The sequence below is a fragment of the Lactuca sativa genome, chromosome 8 (genome assembly GCF_002870075.4).
Source record: "Lactuca sativa cultivar Salinas chromosome 8, Lsat_Salinas_v11, whole genome shotgun sequence".
NCBI classification, from domain to species: Eukaryota; Viridiplantae; Streptophyta; class Magnoliopsida; order Asterales; family Asteraceae; genus Lactuca; species Lactuca sativa.
Window position 1 is genome coordinate 324,475,174 of NC_056630.2, and position 10,854 is coordinate 324,486,027.

Below are 10,854 nucleotides of genomic sequence, written 5' to 3' on the forward strand. Positions count from 1 at the left end.
TAATGTCTTTAAGTTTCAGTATGATTCCGACATTATCATACGACTCGATTCAATTTGATCCTCACAAAAACAGCTTCATACGTACATATCTTTCTTCTAGATTACTTTTCCAGCGAAGCTGTCATATCAGAACACCGAAGTACTCATGCCAGGAGTACCTCTTAGTTATTTTCTTTCTAAAGAAATCCCCGAAGTACCACTCGTGCAGTACGTCAAATTCTTCAATCCGAGGATTTATACGATTGATCTATCACTGAGGAATGTATGCATAAGAGTGATATATAATCGAGGTTCTACAGGTTTAGAATTGATGATTCCACTTTAACTTCTTGTTCCCCGTTGGATGTGAGCTTAAAGAAGAATCAGTTATTCGACTACCTTTTCAATCTTAATTATATACGACTTGTATACATGAAATAGTGATTGTGAAACCAGGTATGAATTCTAATATGAACTTCAGGATGGAGAACTGCCTAAGCCTACGAGTAATTGCATCGTCATGTGAACAAACTTAAAACCTAGTATGAATCTTGTAAAAAGATCGCCCTATAGTCTAAACACCTACGGAGATACCAGAACAGTAAAAACAACTTAACGAACTGCACAGCGATAGAATAAGAAGAATAGGCTTCTCACCCTGGAGAACCCCCAGCCTTATTCTCCTAGAGATCGACGGATTGCATCGTATGTACCTCGGATATCGAGGACCCCGTCAAGATTTTTATTAGAAATCGTTATCTCTGCCTCGCATAGATGAAATGGTTGAGCAAACGCAAGGAAAGAATTACTTTAGAAATGAATCTGAGATCCGAATATCACCAGTCCGAGTGTTAGGGAAGGATGTCCTGAAGACTATCTTCCGAATTCGATGCGGACACTTCGAGTCCGTAGTGATACCCTTCGGATAGGACCAATACACCCATAGCTTTCATGAGCTAAACGAGTAGGGTACGTCCTTCTTACTTGGATCATTTCGTCATTTCTCCATGTAATGACTTAGTTATCTACCCTCGTAGTAAGAAGAAAACCCATGGAAAAATTTCCTACAGAGGGACTTTTAGCGAATTTCTCTAGGCACGAGTTTTGAAATTGAAGAGTCAAATTTCTATGACACACTGATAGTAATGTGGGGAATTTTGAGTACTTTTTTAATTTGTCAAAACCATTGAGAATTTGTCGACATCAGAGACGCCGATAGTCTTTCACCAGATTTTAGGTCTTACAGACCTACTGTCATAGTTCATCCAGAAACCCTCGCAAATCATAGGAAACCGTACGAATTTGACCCATCAAGGGGTGGCCTTTGTCTGGGAAGTTAAACAAGAAAAAGAAACCATTGGAATTCCAAGTGAGTGACCAAGTTCCTTAGGAGAACTCACTCTGGGAATGACTTAATACGCTTCGGATCGCGTGGAAAGCTAAATCAAATATGATTAGGATCTCCGAGATTCTTATCAGAATCGGTCCTGTGTCTCGCACAAACTAAACCTACTCTCGATCTTGAAACAGTACCTTTCCATTAGGACTCTCGTAAGCCACTCGATGAGGTCGAAATTAATGAGATCCTCGCCTTCATATTAGAACCGTAGTGACCCTCGACCGAGAGGTCAAGCGGACGAAGCAACGCCACCGCCCATTAGTGAAGGTTCGTTGGGATATCAACCGAGAACCCGATTTCACTTAGGAGCGCTAGAACTAATCGATTAAGAAGTTTCCTCCTCACGACGCGATCATTCGTACCTAGTTCCTTGTCTAAATTCTAATTTCGGGACGAAATTCCCTTTAACAGGGGGATGATGTGACAACCTGAAAATTTCTAACTTGCATTCTTCATTCCTTATCAATAATAGCCTCGTTAGGCTATCTTGTAGTACCATTTAGGGTCTATTGGAGCATTCTAAATGTGTTATAATCAAGTTTGGAGTGTGGAAATGGGTTAACTCAAAGTGTAGGATTCAAAAAGAGGCCAAACACTCCAACACATGGAGTGTGCGGTCACACACTTGAGTGTGCGGCCACACACATGTGTTTGCGGCCTCACACCCTTCCCAACCGCACACTCCACCTATATATACCACACTTAGTCATTTTTGAACATTTCCTTCACTTCTTCAAGCATAGAACACGAAATCCTCTCAAGTATCATCCATTCTCCTTGAAGATCTTCATAAAGGTACCAAGAACACCAAGAACACCATCTGGCCACACACATGGCAGCACACACCATCTGGCAGCACACATGGCCGCACACATCTGCTGGCAGCACACTAGGCCGCACACACACATATAGTGTGTATTTTGGCCATACACCCTCTTGTATAGCCTTATAAACCCTCATACAATCATATATGATTGTAACACTTCATTAGAAGTGTTTACTAGTCCCTAAGGTGGTCCCAAAATCATTATTCAGTCATTCATAACACTAATTATATTCATATATATGCCAATATATGCTAAATAGGATTCGCGTGTGTACTCAAGCCACCACCTGATACTTAGCAACTGATCCAACATTTTCATCAGAACCACTCACTACAGGTGAGTTCATACCCCTTAATCAATGTTTTAACTATTTTCAAATGTTATTTGGGGGGGGGGGATACAAGTAGAATAATGCTAGTTATTATATCAATCACATGTGATTAATAAGCAGCATTCAAATGATTGGCTACTCATTAGCCGTTTTACTAAACAGTTTCCTTCAAATGTCTTTCATAAACACTTTATGTGTTTAAAACTCCTTATTTCTCTGTACATTTTACTCCGTATATTACTTTTCAAACTTATTTACAATTGAGTTTCAAACAAATGTTTCTTTATACTAAACCGTCTTATCAAACCCATGCCTTCAAACCGTTTTATGAATTGACATCAAGTCGATCTTTTCTTAAGATAATAACTATGTTCAAAGGTTTTACAAAACTTATTTATGTTTTTATATTATAAATTGCATGCCTCTATATGTATAGTTATATCAGAAATGTTTAAAAGACTTAGGAAGGCTATCCACCCCATTTCCTTTTCGCGCTTGAGATGTGGTCTGGTGGGATATCGGGTACTCGTTCGAAGGTCGTTTAAATATTAGTTATATAACATATATACATATATAGTCATAAAGGTCCTTCCAGTTCATCCCATGCCCTTGAGTAGCAAGGGTATACATCCATGTCCATACGTACCAGTTAGATTACTAGTAAACTACGATATGCGTAGTTTAGGAAGATACTAGAACTATTACTAGAACACAATATCATGCTATGAGTCAGTTCATTCATGAGTCAATACTTACTACTATAAGAACATATACAACTATACTAGAGAGAGAACATTTACAACTATACTAGAAAGAGAACATATACAACGATACTAGAACAAGTACATTACTATACTTGCTAGGTAGAGATGCACGTACAATACTAGCTAGAACATTACACTACATTACCATACTACTACATAGATATGGTCTCATGATTATAGTTACATGAGTACACTTACAAGAATTAGTATTACATTTTATATGTATAGATTCTGTTATAAAATACTCATTCTTATCTTTACCTTGTGATTCAATCACATAATCGACGAGATAGATTGGATTTAATATCCTAGTACCCAAGGATACATTGCAAGACTGACCACTCCTAGAATCTCTGTTAGCTATAGAGGTAAAAGCACATCCACGGATGTCAACGGTTGATACCATTACAAGTATACTTTTGGGGACTGACTATTCCTATACCCAGCTGTTAGCAACAGAGGTAAATGTACATCTACGGATGTCTTCAATTAACATTGTTAGTTGCCCTTGTTCCAAAGGGTAATACTAATACAGCTTGGTCTTGGTAGAAGACTACATTCAATACAGTTAGGTCTTGGTAGAAGACTACATTCAAAACAGTTAGGTCTTGGTAGAAGACTACATTCAGAACAGTTAGGTCTTGGTAGAAGACTACATGCAGAGCAGTTAGGTCTTGGTAGGAGACTACATTGAGAACAATTAAGTCTTGGTAGAAGACTCCTTTTGTTACTAAAAGGAATCATAGGGATTTCTAGGGCTTCTCAAACATTTAAAGTTGTTTTACAAACATTTTCATACCTACAGTTCATTTACATTTTCATTACTTACAATTCGTATACATAAAAATACTTACATTTCAAATACATGCAAGTATTTTCATACAAATGAAGACACTAAAATACTTATGATCTCACCAGCTTTAAAGTTGATACTCTCTTTCAAAATTACTTGTATCCTCAAGTCATCATAGACAGGTACCAATGCAAGGATTAAGGAAAATGGAGCTCGTTTAAGACTCATCTTTCATTTTGATTTATACATTAGTGTCTATTATACATATCAGAATACACTTGTATTAAAATTTTATTATTTATGCAATGGATGATGTTGTTGCTTGTTTACTACTTTTCATTGTTGTGATACTATACATGATGTCCTCCGCCCCAGAACGTTTCTGCCGTTCAATGGTTTTGGGGTGTGACATAAGGTAACTACACTTTCACTATCACATAAAATCTCCATAGGCTCCTTTATAGCTGGCACAACTCCAAGGTCTCCAATAAAAACCCTGTTGGACTGAAAGAAGAAATTATCCCTATCACTCTGAAAGCTAGCATCACTATACCCTACTACTCTAAAGTCATCACTCCCACCGAGGGTAAGGACCCAGTCCTTAGTCCACCGCAGGTACCTGAGAATGTTCTTTACCGCAGTCCAGCGAGCCTTGCTAGGGTTCCACTGATATCTGCTCACCATGTTCAATGCAAAGGTCACATCAGGACGAGTACAAATCATAGCATAGATGATCGAGCCTACAACAGAAACATATGATACTCGACTAATCTCTGCTATCTCAGCCTCTGTACTCGGGCTCTGAGTCTTACTAAATCTGGCGTTACTCAGGATCGGTAATTCTCCTTTCTTGGAATTCTGCATGCTGAACCTATTCAGTACCTTATCCAAGTAGGTACTCAGACTAAGTCCAATTAGTCTCTTACTCCTGTCTCTGAAAATCCATATCCCTAGGATATAGGTTGTTTCTCCAAGGTCCTTCATAGTGAAACACTTCCCAAGCCAGGACTTCAATTCCTGCAGAGTTAAGATGTGATTTCGTATGAGTAGTATGTCATCCACATATAATACCAAAAAGCTAACTATACTCCCACTAGCCTTGATATATACACAAGATTCATCTTCTCTGCTCGAAAAGCCAAACTCTTTGACTTTCTCATCGAAACAAAGATTCCATCTGCGAGGTGCTTGTTTCAATCCATAAATGGATTTCTCAAGCTTACACACTCTATTAGGGTACTCTGTACTGATAAAACCCTCTTGATGACTCATGTAAACATCCTCAACCAACCTTCCATTAAGGAAAGCGGTTTTGACATCCATTTCCCATATTTCATAATCATGAAATGCAGCAATGGCTAACATAACCCTTAATCTTTGCTACTGGTGAAAAGGTCTCATCATAATCAACTCCCGAAGTTTGAGAAAAACCCTTTGCAACTAGTCGCTCCTTATAAGTGTGTACATTACCATCCATGTCGGTCTTCTTCTTGAAGATCCATTTGCACCCGACTGTCTTACGACCTAATACATTGTCAACCAAGTTCCAAACTTGATTGTCATACATGGACTGTATCTCGCTGTCCATAGCGTCTTTCCATTTAGCAGGCTCAGGGCCTGCCATGGCTTCTGAGTAGCTGTTAGGTTCATCCAGATTTACCAGTGTGTTATCTCTAATAAGTGTATCACTTTCTGTAGTAATATGTAAACCAAATTAATGCTCAGGTGCATTCCTAACTCTCGTGGAATGCCTCAGAGGTACAGACTCGTCTGTCACATCAACAAGATTTTCCTCCTCAAGTTGATTGCTAGGGTTTGAGGTTCCTTCACCACTTGACTCTTGAATTTCTTCTAGGTCAATTTTCCTCCCACTATTTCCTTGGCTTATGAACTCTCTCTCGCGAAAGACTCCTCTCCTTGCTACATAGACCACATTATCACTGGGTATGTAGAAGAGGTAACTAAAGGATTTTTGTGGGTAGCCGATGAAAATACACCTCTCACTTCGAGGTTCGAGCTTATCGTGAGTCTTGCGCCTCACGAAAGCCTTGCAACCCAAAATCTTGATGTGTTCTAGATTGGGAACTTTTCCAATCCACATCTCCTGAGGTGTTTTGGAAACCTTTTTGGTAAGGACTAGATTAAGAATATGTGCGACAGTTTCTAAGGCATACCCCCAAAATGAGATTGGTAGCGAAGCTCGACTCATCGTGGAACACACCATATCCAAGAAGGTTCGATTATGCCTCTCAACCACACCATTAACTTATGGTGTCCTGGGAGGTATCAATTGTGAGACAATCTCGTATTCGTTAAGATAGTCAATGAACTCTGTACTAAGATACTCACCACCTCGATCGGATCGAAGCATCTTAATGTTCCTGCCCAACTGATTCTCCACTTCCTGTTTAAACTCCTTGAACTTTTCAAAGGTTTCTGACTTATGCTTGATTAAGTAGACGTATCCATATCTACTATAATCATTAGTAAAAGTTACATAAAAGCGGTTAGCATCCCTTGTGGCGGTTCTGAAGGGTCCATGTACATCAGTATGTATGAGATCCAACAAACCCTCACCCCTAGCACAAGAACCAGTGAATGGTGACTTTGTTATTTTCCCAAGTAAACAATACACAACACATTATTTCCTAGGTTATCAACAACCGACACAATTTCATACACACCATCACGTGGTAATGCTTTAAAATAAAGAACATTATTAAAGAAAGCATTAATACCACTACATTCATTATCAAACAAAAAGGTAAACCCTTGTTTGTACAAACCATGAAAGGAAATAATATTTATCACCATTTCAAACGAGTAACAAAAATTATTCAAATCTAATGTTAACCCACTACTTAGCAACAAAGAATAAACTCCAATCTTCGTGACAAGCGAAGCTTTCATATTACCCATGATCAAATTTATCTTCCCATACTGCACATTCTCACTTCTTCTTAGTGCCTGCAAATCAGAACATATGTGAATACGACAACCTGTATCAAGGACCCAAGAATTAGAATGGGGTGAGTTATTAGACAATATAGTGTAACTACCTACATGATTGTGTTTCACTTTCCCATCCTTAACATCTTGCAGGTACTTTGGGCAGTTTCACTTCCAGTGCGACTTTTCATGGCAATAGAAGCATTCAGCCTCCTTAGGGTTGGCAAAAGGAGTGACAACATCTCTTTTTTGGTTCCACTCAAAGAGGAGACATCAAGGGACTTCCCCTTGGTACCCTTCGAAGGGCTCTTCCTTTTCTTCCCTTTACCTTGCCCTATTGCCAAGACAGGGGCTGCGGTAGGAGTAGGAGTGGTAAGAACCGATTTACCTTTAAGACCACTTTTGGCGGTCTTCTAAAGTCCTTGAAGTTTGCTGAGTGTAACTTCATCCTTGTTCATGTGAAATGTCATTTGGAATTGATTATAACAAGAAGGTAAGGAGTGAAAAATTATGTCAATTTCCAACTCCTCGGGAAAGTTTACATTCAATTTCAGCAAATGGTCCATATACCTTCGCATTTTCTGCATGTGGCCTGTGATGGGTTCACCATCCTTTATTCGGGTTGTTATCATGGAGGAGATGATTTCATACCACTCTTGATGAGCACTCTAATGGTAACGGTCCATCAAGTCATGGTGCATATCAACAAGGTAATGGTCCTGATAGGACTTTTGGATCTCGGCTGTCATCATGGCCAACATGATACATGCCACTTTGGTGGCATCTCTCTCATGAGTCCGGAATTCAGTGATCTCCTCAGGAATATCAGACGACTCATCAAGTTCCTTAAGCTCCTATTTGAGGACATATTCCTTGTCCTTGTAACGAATGACCATCCTGATGTTCCGGATCCAATCTATAAAGTTGGAACCATCGAAGATGACTCTCCCACAAAGGTTCACGAGAGAGAAGGAGCCGGTAGGGTTTGAGCCAGAAGCAACATTGTTGGAAGACATCTGAAAAGAAAGAAGGACAAGTTTAGATTAGATATAAATATAGTCCTTAATAAGACACCCAAATGTAATATTAGGGCTAGGACCCAACACAATATTTTATAACTTAGAAGAGGGATACTGTAATCCAAGCTATAAAATAATTGAAGGTAGGTGAACGCCGATTCACCAATTTCCACCATGAAAAATGAAATAAATTATTAGGTTTTAGTTGGTTTTGAAACTCCTACATTCTCTTGAGATTCATTTAACTTTTCAATGGCATGTTTCAATCTCGAATGTGCCCTTCAAGTTTTGTGACTAGTATGCCGAGGATCACAAAACAAGCTGTGAATTAACCATGCAAATTACTTGGTACTCTTACTGTTTATAACCTTAAGCCACCCTTTTCCTACCTTGTTATGTCCAGGTTAGTATGCCGCTTAACCACACATGCTCCACTAACGACTTAAGTAAAGTGCATAGTGTAGTTTCATGGGTTAGCACCATATTCACATTTTCCTAAAGTAACTAAGATTAGGAATTTATAAAAACATTTAGTTACTTTATAACCATCATACTTTTAATAAGGATTAAAGTCATTGTCCTACCTGTTTGGCTAACGACCCTCCACCAGTCAAGGAAGCGGTGGGTGAGGGTGGACACCCATTAAGCTGACATTTTATAGGCAGCAACCTTATACCCCCTTATAGACCGACTTCGTGAATGAGTCCTACTAACGGTAAAACGACTTGTTCTTATATATTATTATTATTATTATTATTATTATTATTATTATTAACTTATAATATTATAAATTATAAGGGTTGAATTTTAACTTTTAAAATTATAGGGGTTGGAACTAAAGTTTTTAAAGTGATTTACATGTTCCAAAACTTGAGGGCAAGTTTTGTAACTTTCAAAACTTTTTAACTTCATAACTTGTGAGTTAATGGTTTATTAAAATGAAAGACTCTTCATTTTATGTAACCTGTGTGTTCATTAATGGAATTTAAAAGGAAGACTTTTGGTGATCCATAACTTGAGGAAAAATTATGGATTCCATTAAAACATATCAAGATCAAGAATTAAACTAACAAACTATTTGCAAATAATTTGTATGATCTTCTAAACTCATAAGTGTATGAACATTCATATCAACAATTTCAAGAATCATAAATAACACATACAAAACTTGAAATTTTGATAATAGCCATTGTAAATGGGTTAGCTTAACCATTACACCATCTAAAACAAGTTTTATAAGACCAAAACAGTTTAGGGTAATGTTTCTAGTCCATTTCCAACAACAAAACTCGAAAATCTGCATTCAGGGAGTCTTACTCGTCGAGTGCAAGAACCTACTCAATGAGTAGGATGAAATAACACATGAACTCGTCGAGTCCCCCAATGGACTCGGCGAGTTCACTCAGCAGAATGCAGAAATCTTGAGTTTTTTCAACAATTTGCATCAAGTATCAATAAAACAAGCCTAGGCTCTGATACAACTGAATGATTTTGGGCATTCTAACAACCCTAAGGTATACATGCAACCCTAGAAACCTTGGATCTATGTTTTACTAAGATACATGCAAATTTGATTACCAAGGTTCTAAACCTAACTAGCTTGCCATGTGGAACTTTGAAACATAAAAGCTAGTAGAAGAACATACCTTTCTTGTTGCTTGGATTCCTTGAGAACCTTGTGAGCCTAACACCTCAAATGTGATGCCTCAAATGTTTCACACAACACCACAACTCTTGGAATAACTTTGAGAGAAGTACACTATCACTCAAAATCGGCTAGCCCTCTTGTGCTACACATAGTGCCGATTTTGGTAGACCATGGGGGTCCTTTTATTGTTGTGTCACAAGTAGGGTTACAACATTTAAACCCTAATTGACATGGCTTTCCATATTCCATGATCCATGGGTTTAAAACCTCCATGGACTATCCATGGAGCATATTATGGGTTTTAGCCCAATTCAATAAACCATGGATCATTAGCCCACTATAAAAGAATGGATGATTTGCACAATCAACCCTATATATTTAACTAGTTTCCTTTTGATCACCAAATTAATTCTAAATTAATTCTTGATCAAAACTAATTAAATAATATTATTAATATATCATAACTTATAATATATTAATAATCCATAAGTGTCCTTTCTCTCATTTAGTTTATCCAAGTGTTGCAATGCCATGCAACCCAAAATGAACCATGCTAATCGGGTCAAGTACATTCCAGAAATAGTTCAACTTAGACACCTAATCCAACATTTATATCCACAGAAAGGTGTTGAAGAGCTCAACAATATTATCTGAATATCTTCGACTAAAAACTTCTCGAACAAAAATCCTTATTCCATTCAAGAACCTAACCTATTACTTTTCTATTTCTACCATTCGACCCAAAAAACAAATCAATGGTTAAATCTCTTAACTAACATTACCTCCTTCCACAAGGACTAAATTTTGCCTGCTAAAGGGCCAAAGCCTTACACAATTAACTTCTAGCCCATGGCCCAGAAATGGCATGAAACATGATCTTACAATCCTCCCCCACTCAAATTAGAGTTCGTCATCGAAATCAGCTTTCGCTTCAACTTGATGATGCAACCCCACACATCAACCAAACTAACCGAAAACCTGCAGATTTGATCAGCTCTAAACGTTCTCGGCCAAACGCCGTCATGCTAATCCCGTACATAAGTTCACCATCGCGACGAGAACCAACTAGTCACATACCAAACTAGGCCACACTCCTAGTTGGCTCCGACAACCCCACTTAGCTATCTATTGAACAATTAGGCTTA